Raw genomic sequence first — 17,145 nt, 5'->3', positions numbered from 1 at the left:
GAGAGTAATGGCTTTACAAAGAAGACGTCATATACTGTTGAGGGCCTGGCGCTGCAGGAAGGGTCTCTGGTGTGTGCTGTAAGCCCCCAGCAGCTGTTACAGCTGCTCTTTCCCTCAGGTCGGTTCCTTACAGAGTTTCTTCTTGCCTCTAGAGGGGAGTGCTTGGACCTTGGCCAGAGTGTGGCAAGTTTTAACTACGTGTGCTCTGGTCAGCTTGCTAAAAGAGACCTGATGCTATTTCCACCACAACTGAAGCTTTGCAGAGCTCTGTGGTCCATAGACATGGTGCGTGTGGACGCTCGTGCTCATCTGCCGGGGGAGGGGCCTAGCGCAGGGCGCAGGGCTTGGTATAAGCAGGTTAGCCTGTTTACTGACGTTGGCTTGCTTACGCTAAGCGGTGGAGGAGGTAAATGGTACCAGCCTGCTCCTTTGTCCCTGGAGAGAGGAGTCTGCTTGCTGCTCTCGGGGAAGCGCTTTCAGAGAAGCGAGTAATGTCCCCTTGTGCGTCACGGGCATTTTCAGATCACTGAATCCAGTCCGTCTCTGAGTTGCCTGCCTGCCTGGAGCAGCGCAGCACCCTGGGCTCCACGCTAGCCAGGCCTGCTGCCTTTTAAAGTTCTAAACTTCAGGCACCTGGGGTGGCTGGGACCCGCACTGGTCCTCTGGGAAAGGGACTCTGTGCTCCAGGACTGATGCAGGTTTGACCCAGAGGGGCAGGCATGCCAGATGCAGGGATGTGGGATTTAGCAAGCAGGCTAAACCACCAGTGTCCTGGTTAGTTGCCATCAGCAGGTGTCTGCACCGATGCTGAGGGGCAGGGGAGGGAAATGGCACCTGCTGGTTCTTTTGTCACCGGAGAGGCAATGCCACCTCTCACAGATGTTCTCCAAAAAGTACAGTTTCTTCCCATGCCCCTTAGGTAATCCTTAGTTCGTGCCATCTGCCCCGGGGTTTTGCCTGCCTCTGCTGAGGCGTAGGGCAGCATCCTCAGTGGCCTATCACAGCCAAGCCCAGGCCCGACCCCTGAAACTCTAGTCTTTGAGCCCCACTGGTTGCAAACCTGACGAAATTCAGCCTCTCTCCTTTTCAGAGCCAATGGCTTTGGGGAAGTGTTCTCCTTGTGTGTATCCTTGCGGGATCTTCTCTCTCATGCCTTTCTGGGCAACCAGGGCTCCCTCCCCTCCACAGCACCCATGATCCATTTCTCCCCCAAACCACGTCTCTGCACTTCCTACCTCCTTGAAGTGGCCTCTTGTCTCCCTCTAGTTGTGTAGTTTGTTCTGTCAGTTCTCAGGTTGATTTCTTGAGTATTCAGAATGATTTGATAGTTATCTAGCTGTGTTTGAGGGACAAGGCAAGCCTAGGATCCTCCAGCTATGCCGCCATCTTAGCTGCCCCCTTGAGTTGTATGAGTTCTTTATGTATTTTAGATGTTAATCCACTACTGGATATATCGTTTGCAAATATCTTTTCCCATTCACTAGGTTGCCTTTTTGTTGTTGTTGTTGGTTTCCTTCACTGTGCAAAAACTTTTAATTTCAGTCCTATTTATTTTTGCTTTTGTTGTTCTTACCTGAGGAGACAAATCCCCCCAAAATATTACTAAGATTGATGTCAAAAAGCTTACTGCCTATTATTTCTTCTAGGAATTTTATCGTTTCAGGTCTTACATTTAAGTCTTTAATCCATTTTTAGTTTATTTTTGTATATGGTGTAAGAAAGTGGTCTGGTTTCATTCTGTTGCATGTAGCTGTCCAGTTTTCCCAACACCATTTGTTGAAGGAACTGTCTTTCCCACACTATATGTTCTTGCCTCCTTTCCGTGGGTTAATTGACCATTTAAGCATGGGTTTATTTCTGAGCCCTGTATTCTGCTTTTGTTCCAGTACCATATTGTTTTGATTCCTGTAATTTGTAGTATAGTTTGAAATCATTCAAAGCCATTTAAAGGCTCTTGCCTATGAGTCCTCAGTGTCTCTTGACTCTTCACTTGCTTGGTGGAGCCTGTTCCCTTGATGCTTCTCCCATTTGGTTTGCTGTGAGTGTAATAAATCTTTTAATTCCATATTCCTCTTTGAGTATAATTTCCACAGTCATGTTGAACTGATCCTTAAAGACCCAACGGCAGGGGACCTACACCCCCATTTATGACACATCCAGCCAGCCCCTGTGGCAGTCTGTGGGAGCAATCAGCTGTGTCCCTGTGCTTACACCTTTTTTTTTTTTTTTTTAAAGATTTTATTTATTTATTTGACAGAGAGAGACACAGCGAGAGAGGGAACACAAGTAGGGGGAGTGGGAGAGGGAGAAGCAGGCTTCCCGCGGAGCAGGGAGCCCGATGCGGGGCTCGATCCCAGTACCCTGGGATCATGACCTGAGCCGAAGGCAGACGCTTAACCGACTGAGCCACCCAGGCGCCCCTGTGCTTACACCTTTTTGGAGCACTTTATCTTTGAGTCCTGCTAAGCACCCCCTTCAGTCTCCTCCCACTATTCTCCTTTTCCATCATTTTGTTGAAATCTCAAATCCTCTAATGAGCCCCTTCTAATTCTCTTTGGTATGTGAGGTGATCAGTTTTAATATTTTTTTTATCCCCCATTGGGTTTGGTCACTGGTAGGAGAGGACATGAGTGAAGATGTCTAGTCCACTATCTGTAAGTGTTTTTTTTTTTAAAGATTTTATTTATTTATTTGAGAGAGAGAATGAGAGAGAGAGAGCACACGAGAGGGGGGAGGGTCAGAGGGAGAAGCAGACTCCCCGCTGAGCAGGGAGCCTGATGTGGGACTCAATCCCGGGACTCCAGGATCATGACCTGAGCTGAAGGCAGTCGCTTAACCAACTGAGCCACCCAGGCGCCCCCTGTAAGTGGTTTTAATACTAGTGGTGTGTGGACGTGGTGCCATGTGTTCTTTTGCTTGGACATGTTTCTACCTTAGGCTGCCTTCCTATTAGCACAGTATGGCCAGGATCCTGGCAATGAGGCCAGGATAGCTAGCTCTGAGGAGGTGTTGACTGGCATTTTGGAGAGATAAGGGGGCTTGGCCTGCGAAGCAGTAAGAAGATATCTGCCTTCACTTTGTGATTGCCCCCTTCAACTTGCATTCCAGGACCTGCAGTTCCCAGGGGTCTTGAAGGTCTGAACTGGATAAGGAGTATTAACTGCCCCAGGAGAGGCTTCCAGCCAAGCCAACACTATAGTGGTTTCTAAACACTTTCTGTGTAAGAATCTCACCATCCACTGGAAAACAAATAAATATGGCTTCCCTTTAAAATTGTCTTTCTGCAAAGCACTGTGTGTTCATTGTAGCCGATTAGGTAAATTTAAATAATCTATTTCTTGTAAAACATCACCTGTTTTCCTAGTGGATTTTTTAAAAAAGATTTTATTTATTTATTTATTTGAGAGAGAGTGAATGAGAAGAGAGAGCACAAGCGGGGGCAGGGGCGGAGGGAGAGGGAGAAGTAGGCTCTCCGCTGAGCAGGGAACCCGACATGGGGCTCAATCCCAGGACCCTGGGATTGTGACCTGAGCCCAAGGCAGATGCTTAACTCACTGAGCCACCTACGTGCCCCGCTTAGTGGATATTTAAGACATTGCTATTATAAGTCATGTAGTGATAAAAAATATTGTGTCTTCAAGCCACAAAAGTGGAAATGGTAGTTTGAAGGGTTTTCAGATACATAATGCTATCGATGCACACTGCCACTTATCCACTACATTTGTGCCCACTGACATTCCTGTCAACAATATGAACATACTTGCTTTCTAACACCTTATTATCCCTGGGAATTGCCAGTTATAAAAAAAAATTCTGTTCTATTTTGATGAAAATGTCTTATTTTGCGTTTTTTTAAAGATTTTATTTATTTAGAGAGAGAGAGGGAGAGAACATGGGCAGGAGGAGGGGCAGAGAGAGGGAGAAGCAGACTCCCCACTGAGCGGGGAGCCCAACGTGGGGCTCCATCCCAGGACCCTGAGATCATGACTTGGGCCGAAGTCAGACACTTAACTGACTGAACCACCCAGGTGCCCTTTATTTTGCATTTTTTGATAATTTGTGAGGATGAACATCTTTTCTATGTGATGGCCGTGTGCCTCTTTCCTGTGATTTTCCTATTTATGCCCCTTTCTTCAGTTCTTTGGTGTAGGGTTTGAATGTTCTGAAACGTTTATTCTCAAAGAACTTTCAGAATCAGTTCATCACATAACAAAAGAGAATAAATATGTGGTAGAATTTTGACTTGAAATGGTTTCAAATTCTAGATTACTTTGGGCATAATTACTTTTTTTTTTCCCATTTATAAAAGCTATTGTATAGCAGTGATGCTTTATGGATTAGGATCTTACTATGCCTCACTTCTTTTTCCGGCTCTGTTTCATTGGTCCAAATTCCAGAATGGTGATAAACAATAGGGGAGGTGTGTTTGCTCTTCTCCTGGCTGTGATGGGAAGGCCACAGAGAAAGGTCAAGTCCAGTCTTCATTGTCAGTCTGGTTTTGGCTGTGGATTTCCCGAATGTAATTGTGGGTTTGTGATGGGATATCTGGCTGACTCTGTGAGTGTCTGAAGGAGAGGTCTGGTGTGGGGCTGAATGGTGTGGGGGCTGCAGGATCGGGCTAGGGGACTCTTCCTGATAGGACATGGTCTCAGTGACTTGCAAAGGGGGAAAAGCACTGCAAAAAGACTGCAGGAATAAGAGGCCAAGGTCTGAGGGGCAGAGCTGAGGGAAGAGGACCAGCTGGGAAGATTTTATCTTTGTGACAGAAACACAAGGAAGACTGTAGCAGATAAACATGGGATCAGGGAAGACTGCAGCGTGGCCCAGGCCCATGAGCACAGGCCCGGGGAGCTGGCTCTTTGCTCTTCTCCTTTCGTCTGCCTTCCTTCTCTGGCCCGGAGAGCGCTACTGGGCTGCCCTCCCGAGGCTGAGGGGGCAGTGACAGCTGGAGGGTCCTTAGCGACGGGAGGGTCATTCTCTGGGACAGCTGGGGTGCTGCCTGAGGACATGAGGCCACTCTGGGCCTCCCAGGGCTGGGGGGATTGTGACCCTGACATACTTTGGCACCTCGGAGGGTGGCGTTTGAGTACCTGTCAAACACTCACCTGTCTGTGCCCAACCGCTCACGTATGTCCCATCAGCCCACACCCAGTACACCTGCTTGTCCACAACTGCCCATGTCATGCACATCCATCACACACCTGCCACATGACTGCCTCATGGAACCCTCTCATACTTGCTTGAAGTTCACCACCACACAGGTCACCTCACTTGCATGACATAGCCTGATGACAGACTTTTCTGTGACAGTGCCTGGGCCAGGGTTAGGGTTTGTACCTTCAGCTCTGAGGTCCCTGATGGTGGTGGTGGCTGGAAGCAAGGGAAGTCACCCTGCTTGAGACTCTCTGCCTTTTATTCCACTTTATGGAATGTGGTGACCTTTGAGTTGAGCCAAGAGTGGATGAAGATTTCCAGCACTCTCAGCCGGGCTCCCTCTGATTCTCTGTGCAAGTCTGCACATGGCACCTGAGTGCTGGCTAGATTCCTCAGTTGTGTGGGTCTCAGACAGGTACTGTCATCCCTGAAGCCAGACAGAGGCATGGAATTGCCAATTCAGAAACCATCCCTCCACTGCTCTGCTCACAGTTTCTCTGTGCCCCTGCTTTGATTAGCTCAACCCCCTATACATCCACTTCTTTGCCTGTTCTCTGGTCCTTGGGTGGAGGATTCACACTGACCCTGGGGAGGAAGGCTGCATCAGGTTTGGGGGAGATGGTATGATTGAGGGCATCATACATGTGGGACAATGAGGCAGAGGGCTAACTCTGACTGAGGATAGTTTTAGCAACCTTAGGAGCAAAGGTTGACCCTGACTCTCTTATTCCCTCCCCGGGGGTGAGGGGCAATTACACTGACCCTGTTCCCCTTCACAGCAAGACTAGGCTATTCTTCTGGTCTCCACTTCCATATCTCACGTTTTACCACTTGGCTTTCATTCCCACATCCATGCTGCAGTGGCTTCTGGGGAGGTCCCTGCTGGCCTCTGGTTATCAGCTGGGTACTGCCTTGACCTCATCTGGGGAGAGATTTCTCCACCAAGGTTATGGTAGAGTATACTGAGAGAAGATAATACAGACACGATATGTTTTAGAGATAGATTTGATAGGAGATCTGGTGGATTTGTTGTGAATGGTGAGGGAAAGGGGCCCTGGGGGTACCATTTACTACAATGGGGAAGAATTCCCATGGTTAGGCGGATACAGGGTATTTTGGGGGAAATTTGGAATTACATTTTGGGCTTTGGACAGATATTCGAGTGCATCTAATAGGAGATTTCAAGTAGGCAGTTAGCTATGAGTTTGGAACTCCGATCTGGAGTGGAGATATAAAATGGAGAGTTAATGCCATAAAGATGGTGTTTTAATATAAGAACATCCATGAGATGATGTGGGGACAGAGAGAGAGAAGAAAGAGAAAGGAGTGGGTACCAAACATCACTTGTGCACCACTTTGAATCCTATCCGCCTCACCTGTTCCTCTGGCCACTGCTGGGACTACCAGATCCATAAAAGTTTAGATGATGTCTAGACTTAGGAAATGCCTTGCTTACCATCATTTTACAGCAAATGAAGCATGCCAGTTGTCTCATGTTCATTAAAGTCACTGGTCTTGCTATGTTCCCCCTCAACCAGAAGCAGTTGATTTGATTGCCTGGCCTTTTGAAGGCTCAGGTATGCTGGTTGGGGACTGACACATTTCGGGGCTGGTAAGATGTCCTCCGGGATACAATGTGTGCTCTAAATCAGCAACCAGTGTGTGAATAACCAATCCGCTGACTGGAGGGGGCACATCAGCACCTCTTGCGGTCTTCTTGCCAGTTCTTTCCCACAGCCTAGAATCCTGAGTCTGAGGTTCTGAGGGGTTGCTGGTCACATGATGAGATTTGAACTCTGGGAGGTCATTTCTGGTTGTCCTGGGCAGGGGGCTTAATGGATGAGTCTGGAGGAAGGATGCCATATCCCAGAAAGATGCTAGTGCCAAGGTCCACACTTAGGGGTCCCAAACATTTGAGGGGAAATAACCTCTATGAGGTGGGCAGGTTGGGGCCAGGAGGTGAGTCTTAAGTAGGATGCGTAGGATGCAGGTGAGCCTTGAGGGAGGTGTTGGGAGTGCTGGGTAAAGCCAGAGAGTGGGTCGTTGAGAGGTAGGAGGCCAGCTCTGAGCTGGCGGGGATCCTGGCAAAGGTTTAGCCCAGAGCTCCTGGGAGGTGGCTGTGGGATGGCGTGGGAGGTCTGAGGGGGCCTCTGTTGCAACCAAATCCCTAAAATCTCCCTCAGCTTTCCCTGCTATTTTGCTAGGCCCAGGGAACCAGAGGAGAACTGGTTCTCATGATCCAGGGGAGATGTGTAGAGACAGATGCCCCATAGTAAGTTGGAGGGAAGTGAAGGACAAACAGGAGCTGACAGGATGGACTGGGGCTTTGCCAGGCAGCTCAGGTAAAGAAGGGAGTTGTAGGCAGGAGCCAGAATGTGCTGTGGCCTAGAGGCCTGAAACTACTGGTCATGTTCTAAACACTGTGGGTGGTTTGGGTGATGGATGAGAAAAATGGCCAGAGGCAGGTAGGTCTTGAACGATCTTCAAAGTGTCTGCATTTCATCCTGAGGAAGGGTGATCAGGTATCCCCGAGGGGTTTGAGTGGAGAATAGGCTGCTCTGATGTGAGTTTAAGAAAGGTCACTCTGGCAGCTGTGGTGAGTGGATGTAGGGAGTTGAGCCTGGGGGAAGGAAGCAATTGCCATCATTCAGGTCATAGTCAGCAAGCCTAAAAAATCATTCACTCTTTATTTGCTCTTTTTTTCTTTTAAAGATTTTATGTATTTATTTGACAGAGAGAGAGAGAGCACAAGTAAGGGAAGGAGCAGCTGAGGGAGAGGGAGAAGCAGGCTTCCCGCGGAGCAGGGAGCCCGACGCAGGGCTTGATCCCAGGACCCTGAGATCATGACCTGAGCCGAAGGCAGACGCTTAATGACTGAGCCACCCAGGTGCCCCAGCTCTTTTTTTTTTAAGATTTTATTATTATTATTATTTTTTTTTTTTTTTTAAAGATTTTTTAAAATTTATTTGAGAGAGAGAGAATGAGAGACAGAGAGCATGAGAGGGAGGAGGGTCAGAGGGAGAAGCAGACTCCCTGCCGAGCAGGGAGCCTGATGTGGGACTCGATCCCGGGACTCCAGGATCATGACCTGAGCCGAGGGCAGTCGCTTAACCAACTGAGCCACCCAGGCGCCCTAAGATTTTATTTATTTGAGAGAGAGAGCAAGAGCCAGAGCAAGAGCCAGAGAGCATGAGCAGGGTGAGAGAGTATGAGTGGGCTGAAGGGCTGAGGGAGAAGCAGACTCTGCTGAGCAGGGAGCCCAATGCGGGGCTCGATCTTGGGACTCCAGGATCATGACCCAAGGCAAAAGCAGACGCTTAACCGACTGAGCCACCCAGGTGCCCCTTGCTCAAAATTTCTGAGCATGTCCTTGGACCCAAGCCCTGTAGGAATCATAACCCTGAAAGTGGTAGGAGTTCCCTAGGCCACATGCAAGAGGGCATGACCTTGTCTAGTTCTCTCTCATTACACAGAAGGGGACTGAAATTCAGAGGGGCAAAGTGTCCTTCCCCCCAAGTTCCTGCATAGACCTAGAGCCCTTCCCCCCAAGTTCCTGCATAGACCTAGAGCATAGATCCTGGATGAAGTCCCAAGTGTTACCACTCCTACCCAGCCATCTTTGAAACATAATATGAATCTCAGCTATGATTCTGTTTTCCTCCTCTGCCCTCCCTCCCCTTCTTTCCTTCCTTCCCCCCTTCCTTCCTTCTTTCCTTCCTTCCTTCCTTCCTTCTTTCCTTCCTTCCTTCTTTCCTTCCTTCCATGCTTTCAACTATCTAAAAGTCTAGGGAAAGAATTTTTTCCACATTTTTCCAGGTGCCCAGATCACATTTATTAACATAATCACTGATGTCACCAAAAAATTCTTTAAGTATTGGGAAGCTGTCATATTCATGGTGGTGGATACAAGTTTTCCAAAATTCTAGTTTTTACCTGATCGCTCAATATTTTTGCTGGCCACAAATGTTGGCAAATATTTTTCTCATAGTGACAGGTTCACTTTGAAATGTATGCTAAGTATGCAGGTATGAAATATCATTGTTTATCTCCTAGTTGTACTTTCAAGTGCCAAGGGTGTTCCATGAAAAAGGTAGCTAGTTCAACTCACAATTCCAACAATCACAGAAGTGGTTTTCCTCTAGACAAACATCCTTCGTAAGTGTGCAGAAGTGCTTGATGCACACATCCCATTTCATCACACAGAACATTACACAGGCTTGTACTCAAAGGTCAAGATTTCATACAATTAATAACTTGTACATTAAACAGTAAAAATTATCAGGCATATTCTCAAGGGAGACTAGCTGTGTGTGTGTGTGTGTATGTGTGTGTGTCAGTGAAAACTATAATGACTATTGGTATAGTTTGGAGTCACTGCCTTGATGCGTGTGATGACACCCTTGGTTTTAGCCATCATTGCTATTCTGCCAAACGTACAGTTGAGAAGGGCAAATTATATCTTGGTATTATTATTCAAATAGTTTTGACCTCATGCCCCCCTCGAATGGGCCTTGGGGACTGTCAAGGACTGTGTCATATACTTTGAGAATCATTGTTCCATATGATATCGTACAGTCTAAGTAATCTCATACAATTAAAAAAAAAATTCTACTATAATTTCCATTTATTTCCAAGCATACAGTTTATATAATGTGGAAAAAAATTCTTTCCCCAACTCTTACAGAATCCACTCCCATCTTTTCTATTTGTTGGGTTGATCACAAGATCAGTGAAGCTGTTAGAGGTTTGGATTTCCAGCTAGCAGACTCTGAGAAGGCATTAAGTATCCAAGTTGTTTATTTAGGAAAGAATACCCTTGGGATCAGCACTGTGCATGTTAGGGTGAAGGATGTAGGAATTGATAGAGAAGTCAAGCTCCAATGTAGGTCCAAATAATCAGAGTCCGTTATCCCTGTGAAGGCGGTGACTCTTCTTGCTGGTGGTCCCTAGACATAGGAGCCCCAATTGTCCCGGCAGCATCCATAGCTTTTACACTTGGTCTTAGCCAGAAGACTGAAAAGCAATTCAACCATAGCCTTTAGTTGAATGGGACTCTTTCTGTGTCCCCTCGCAGAAGTGTTTTCCCTTTGGAGACTAGGACCTCTAATCTTGGAGAGCCTACAGTATGGGGACAGGAAGCAAATATTCCCCAAGTGAACCAGTTGGGAGTGATGGCAAATGGGACCACTTCTGCTTCCATCCTTGTTTCCCAGATCCATGTATTCTTCCTTTCGGAGGAAGGCAAACTAACTGTGGTAGGCAGAACAATGGCCCCCAGAGATGTCCACATCCTTCCCCTGGAATCTGTGCATATGTTACCTTACATAGCAGAGGGAGCTTTGGAGATGTGATTAAGTTAAAGGACGTAGAAATGAGGGGATTATCTTGTATTACCTGAGCAGGCTCAATGTCATTGCAAGCGTCCTCATAAGTGAAAGAGGGAGGCAGGGGAATCAGAGAAAGAGAGTTGTTGAGAGCAGAGGCCAGAGTGATGTAATTGCTGATTTTAAAGATGGCAGGCAGCCATAAGCTAAGGAATATGGGCAGCCCCTATAAGATGGAAAAGGCAACAAAACAACCACAAAAATGACAAAAACCAAAAACCAACCCCACAAATTCTCCCCCAAAGCCTCCGGAAGGAATGCAACCCTGCTGACACCTTGATTTGAGCCCAGTGAGACCCATTTTGGATTTCTGACCTCCAGAACTGTAAGCTAATAAATTTGTCTTGTTTTAAGCCAGTGAATTTGTGATAGCTTGTTACAGCAGCAATAGGAGACTAATACAGAGACATTGTACCATAGAAAGGTTTCTTATGTAATGTGCATGGTGCATCCCAGAGGATGGAATACCTGTCAACCTCTGAGATGGCACTGTAGCTATGCATTCAGCCTCCTGTTCCATTGCTCTATCAGAATCTTCTTCTTGGTCTTCCCTGGTATGGTATCTTTTTTTTTTTTTTAATTTATTTGACACAGATTCAAACCTAGATGGGATGACAGTGTCTGTGCCCTACCCTAATAGCACGACAGGGGTAGAAGTAATTCCCTTTCTAGAAGAATGTACCGTCCTCCACGGCCTGAAGTTGTCTTTATAATTTATCACTCACAGTGTCTTGCAAATGATTAAAAAACAGGCAAGCATGCAAAAAGACAACAATAATGGCTTCAAAAATCAAGAGAAAAAATACAAATTTATTTTATTTTATTTTTTTAAGATTTTAGTTATTTGACAGAGAGAGCACAAGCAGAGGGAGAGAGAGGGAGAAGCAGGCTCCCTGCTGAGCAAGGAGCCCGATGCGGGACTCGATCCCAGGACCCTGGGATCATGACCTGAGCCGAAGGCAGCCGCTTAACTGACTGAGCCACCCAGGCATCCCAAGAAAAAATACAAATAAAGCAGATTCACAGGAGATTCAAACACTGAAATGATCAGACATGAAATTTAAAATAAATGTGATTAATAAATTAAATGGCAAGACGGATAATTTCAGCAGATAACTGGAAAGTATTTAAAAAAAAACAAAATAGACATTCTAGAACTGAAAACACGATAAAGTATTCAGGTAATATTTCAAGAGCAGATTAGGTGCAGCTGTTGAGAACATTAATAAATTGTAATTTAGATCAAAGGAAAATATCTAGAATAAAACAAAGACAAAAAGGATGTAAAATATAGAAAAGTGGGAAGGAGATACGGACACGGGAAAAAATCCTACGTATGTAGATGTTCAAATTACTGGTGTGATTTCTGTCTTCTGGCTGGACCCAGACTGATAAGGGTGACTCCCGGGGGCAAAGTCAGCAGTGAGTGGCCACAGCCTTGCAAGGACCTCAGGTAACAAAGACCACTTAGCTGCTCAGAAGGTGACAGGGCAATCCTCTGGCACTTCCGAGATTGGGCTATGCTGAGTGGAGTTGCCTGGAGGGTGCATTAATTTGCACTCTGGGCATCCAGAGAACTTAGCAGTGCCAGGAAATGACTTCTTAAGGGACTTACTGGACCAGGAAGTAATAAATCAGTATTATTTTACATATATATTCATTTATTTCAAGTATAAGTAACATAGAATGTTATATTAGTTTCAGGTGTACAATATAATGGTCCAACAATTCTATACATTTCTCAGTGCTCATCAAGATAGGCGTACTCAAGCAGCAATAAACTAGATCTACAGTAAGCCTGTCACCTAGTCCCTGAAACACCCTAGAGTTCCAGTTGTTAAGGTTTGGTTGATGAGTCAACAGTTGGTTTGGTGGGTGCTGAAGCCGTGGGACTGGCGGGCCTGAGATGGTGGTGGTGGGGAGACCCTCAGAAGGCTTGGAACAGCAATTATTAGTCAAAATGTGCAAGTATTTCAACATTTTGAGAACTAAAAGAGGTAATACTGGAATGAACCAGCTGAATGTCAGCTCTCTCAGTAACCCATCATTATATTTATAGTCGATCATATCCTCCATGACATACTTTATACCCTAATCAGCCTCTATCTTTTGGTGGACCATATGCTCGTGAGGACCTATTCTTTGAACGCTCACTACACTTGCCTGGACAATCCTCATTTCTTGATGAATCCTACCATCCAGTTGAGCTGGGAGCATTGTTAGAGAAAGTCAGAAAACTGGAATGAATGGCTCCTCTATACATTCATGATATGTAATATCAGCTTACTTCACATTTCTCCTCAACAATGGATAAAGGAGATAATACTTTGATTTTTATTTCAGAGCATACTTCATAGACAACTTCATTTTGAAGAATAACATATGTATTAAATGCATTGAGAAAATTACCTTCAAACCCCCAGCCCACCTCTTACTAGATGCCTAAGTGAAGGCAAATTAATTTGCCAAACTATTTTGTAGTTTCTTTATCTATAAGTTGATTATTTGTGAGGAATCTTTTAAACTTTTATATTGATTCTCATCCTACCTCATTTTTTTTTGTCCCAGATATTTCCCATTCTTTTTTTTAGCCTCCCAAACAGATGCATTTTAACCATGAATCTAACAAAGCATGACCTTTACAACCCCTCATTTTCATGGACGCTTTCAATTGCTAGAAAGGGACATAGTAATGTGTTTACATAATCATCTATTTAAGACGTTTTTTTAAAAAGATAAAGTATTTTATTTATTTTTTTATTTTTTATTTTTTTTAAAGATTTTATTTATTTATTTGAGACAGAGAGAATGAGAGACAGAGAGCATGAGAGGGAGGAGGGTCAGAGGGAGAAGCAGGCTCCCTGCCGAGCAGGGAGCCCAATGCGGGACTCGATCCCCGGACTCCAGGATCATGACCTGAGCCGAAGGCAGTCGCTTAACCAACTGAGCCACCCAGGCGCCCAAAGATAACGTATTTTAAACACAGTTAAAATTGCATCTCTTTGCATTTTGACTTACTGTCTTTCACATTTCCCCCTCTTTATGGATGGTTTTGGACTGCTTGCGGACACTTTTTTGTTGTTGTTTTTTGTTTTGTTTTTGTAATAGGACTATTGGGTCTCTTCAAAACAATTTATTCAGATATAATTAATTTCCAATAAGATGCATCCAATTTTAGTTTACATTTTGATAAATTTTGAGAAATTTTTACACTGATAAACATATGTAAACAAGATATTAAACATTTCCATTATCTCCCCATATAAATGGAATCATGCAGGATATGATCTTTTATATCTAGATATGTTGTGTGCAGCAATAATTCAAAATTTTGCCGAATAGTATTTCATTATATTGATATACCCCAATTTTTTTATCCAATTGCATGTTGATGGAAGTTTATTTTTTCAGAATTATGTTTTTTTATTGTAGTGGGAAACACATGAAATCTACATTCTTAACAAAATTTTGAATACAGTATTGTTAACTATAAGAACCATATTGTGTAGTAAATATCTAGAACTTTTGCCTCTTGCATAACTGAAACTTCATACCCAATGAAGAGCATCTTCCAGTTTCCTTCTCCCCTCAGCCTGGCAACTACCATTCTACTTTCTGCTTCTATGGGTTTAACTACTTTAGATACCTCATATAAAGGGAATCATGCAGTATTTGTCTTTCTGTGACTAGCTTATTTCATTTACATAATGTCCCTAAGGTTTATCCATGTTGTGCTTATAGTAAGATTTCCTTCTTTTTAAAGGTTGAATAATATTCCATTGTATGTATACATACCACATTTTACTTTTTATTTTTTTTAAAGATTCATTTATTTGAGAGAGGAAGCGAGAGAGCACAAGCAGGGGTAGGGGCAGAGGGAATCCCAAGCAGACTCTGCACTAAGTGCTAGCCCAAGTTGGGGCTTGATCCCATGACCTATGAGATCATGACCCAAGCCAAACCAAGAGTCTGGCGCTCAACCGACTGAGGCAACCAGGCACCGCCATACCACATTTTCTTTATCCATTCATCCATTACTTTACTTCTCCCTCTCCAGTATGTATTCCTTTTTTATTCCTTTATCTCACTGGTCAGAACCTCCAGTATAATGTTTAAAAGAAATGGTGAAAGTGGGAATCATTGCCTTGTTCTTGATTTTAGGAGGAAAGCATTCAGTCCTTCACCATTAAGTTTATGACAGTTTTAGATGTTTTTGCAGATGCAACTTATAATTTGAGAAAGCTCCTTTCTCTTCTTAGTTTACTGATAATTTTTATTATGAAAGTTTTGATTTTTTCAAATATATTTTCTATATCTATTAGGATGATCATATGGCTTTTCTCCATTATTCTGTTAATATGGTGGATTGCATTGATTGATTTTGAATGTTAAACCAATTTTGCATTTCCAGGATAAAACCACTTTGTCATGATGTGTCACCCTTTTTATATGTTTTTGGATTTGATTGCTAATATTTTTTTTTAAGATTTTATTTATTTGAGAGAGAGTGAGCGAGAGAGAGAGAGTGCACAAGCAGGGGGAGGGGCAGAGGGAGAAGCAGACTTCCTGCTAAGCAGGGAGCCTGATGTGGGACTTGATCCCAGGACCCTGGGATCATGACCTGAGTGAAGGCAGATGATCAGCCGACTGAGGCATCCAGGCGCCCCTGCTAATATTTTCTTACGGATTTTTGTGTGCATGTTTATGAAGGATATTGGTCTACAGTTTTCTTGCAATATTTTTTTTGTATTTATTTATGTTTATTTTTTAAAGATTTTGTTTGTTTATTTGAGAGACAGAGAAAGAGAGCATGCACATGAGAGGGCACAAGCGGGGGGGAGGAGGGGCAGAGGGAGAGAGAGAAGCAGGCTCCTGGCTGAGCAGGGAGCCCAGTGTGGAGCTCTATCCCAGGACCCTGGGATCATGACCTGAGCCGAAGGCAGATGCTTAACCAACTGAACCACCCAGGTGCTCTGGATGGATTTATTATGAGAATAATGCTGGCCTCAAGACAGGAGTTGGGAATGTTCTTTTGTCTTTCATTTTCTTACAGCATTCATATAGGGTTGGTATTATTTCTTCTTGGAATGTTTGATAGAATTCACCAGTAAAACTTTATGAGCCTGGAGCTTTCTATGTGTGAAGTTTTAATTAAAAGTTTAATTTTCTTAACAGATACAGGGTTATTGAAATATCTTTTGCCTTGAGTCAGTTTTTGTGATTTGTGTCTTAAAGCAAGTTGTCCATTTCATCTAAGCCATCGGATTTATTGGCATAATTTGTTCATAATATTTCTCTGTTATTACTTTTATTAAGTGGAGAATCTATAAGGCCATTCCTTTTTAAATTTCTGTTTGGTAATTTGTGTCTTATTTCTTTTCTTATTGATCAGTGGTACAGGTTTGTCAACTTTATTGATTTCTCGAAAAACTAAGTTTTGGTGTCATTGATATTCTTAATTGTTTATCCATTTTCTACTTCATTAACATCATACTTTCTTTTCTTCCTGAATTGGTTAGTAAATATTGTATACTGTTTATTTTTTTTTTAAAGATTTTATTTATTTATTTGACAGAGAGAGACACGAGAGAGGGAACCAGGGGGAGTGGGAGAGGGAGAAGCAGGCTTCCCATGGAGCAGGGAGCCTGATGCGGGGCTCGATCCCAGGACCCTGGGATCCTGACCTGAGCCAAAGGCAGCCGCTTAACGACTGAGCCACCCAGGCACCCCTGTATACTGTTTAGTAGAAGCAGTGATACCTTGGTAAACATCTTACCTCATTTCTTTTTTTTTAAGATTTATTTATTTAGAGAGAGAGAGAGCAGGAGGGGCAAAGGGAGAAAAGGGAGAGGGAAAGAGAATCTCAAGCAGACTCTGTGCTGAGTGTGGAGCCCTATGCAAGGCTTGATCTCATGACCCTGAGATCATGACCTGAGCTGAAATTAAGAGTCAGACACTTAACTGACTATGCCACCCAGGTGCCCCACCTCATTTTTATTTTAAGTGGATTGCTTATAATATTTTCCATCAAGTATGATGTTTGTTGTAGTTTTTTACAAATGCACTTTATCATGCTCATGAAAACCTCTTTTTTTTTTTTAAGATTTTATTTATTTCTTTGAGACAGAGAGAATGAGAGAGACATAGAACACATGAGAGGGGGGAGGGTCAGAGGGAGAAGCAGGCTCCCCGCTGAGCAGGGAGCCCGATGCGGGACTCGATCCCGGGACTCCAGGATCATGACCTGAGCCGAAGGCAGTCGCTTAACCAACTGAGCCACCCAGGCTTTTTTCCCATTTTAATTTTTTAAAATCATAAATGACTCTTTAGTATTCCAGAACTTTTTTTCTGCACTAATTGAGATGATCATTTGATTTTTCTCCTTTAGTCTGTTAAGGCAGTGAATTCTATTTTTTTGTAATGCTAAACTGTGTGTGCACTCTTGGAATAAAATAAACTTTTTTCTTTGCCATATATATATATATTTACTATATATATATTTGAAGATTTTGTTTGTCAGAGAGAGAGAGAGAATGCACAAGCAGGGCGAGCAGCAGAGGGAGAGGGAGAAGCAGGCTCCCTGCTGAGCAGGGAGCCTGATGCGGGG

Source organism: Leptonychotes weddellii, chromosome 16 (assembly GCF_054177405.1).
Source record: "Leptonychotes weddellii isolate Sample4059 chromosome 16, ASM5417740v2, whole genome shotgun sequence".
In the NCBI taxonomy this organism is placed as follows: Eukaryota; Metazoa; Chordata; class Mammalia; order Carnivora; family Phocidae; genus Leptonychotes; species Leptonychotes weddellii.
The sequence above is the reverse complement of the archived record's forward strand: the minus strand, read 5'-3'. Positions refer to the sequence as shown.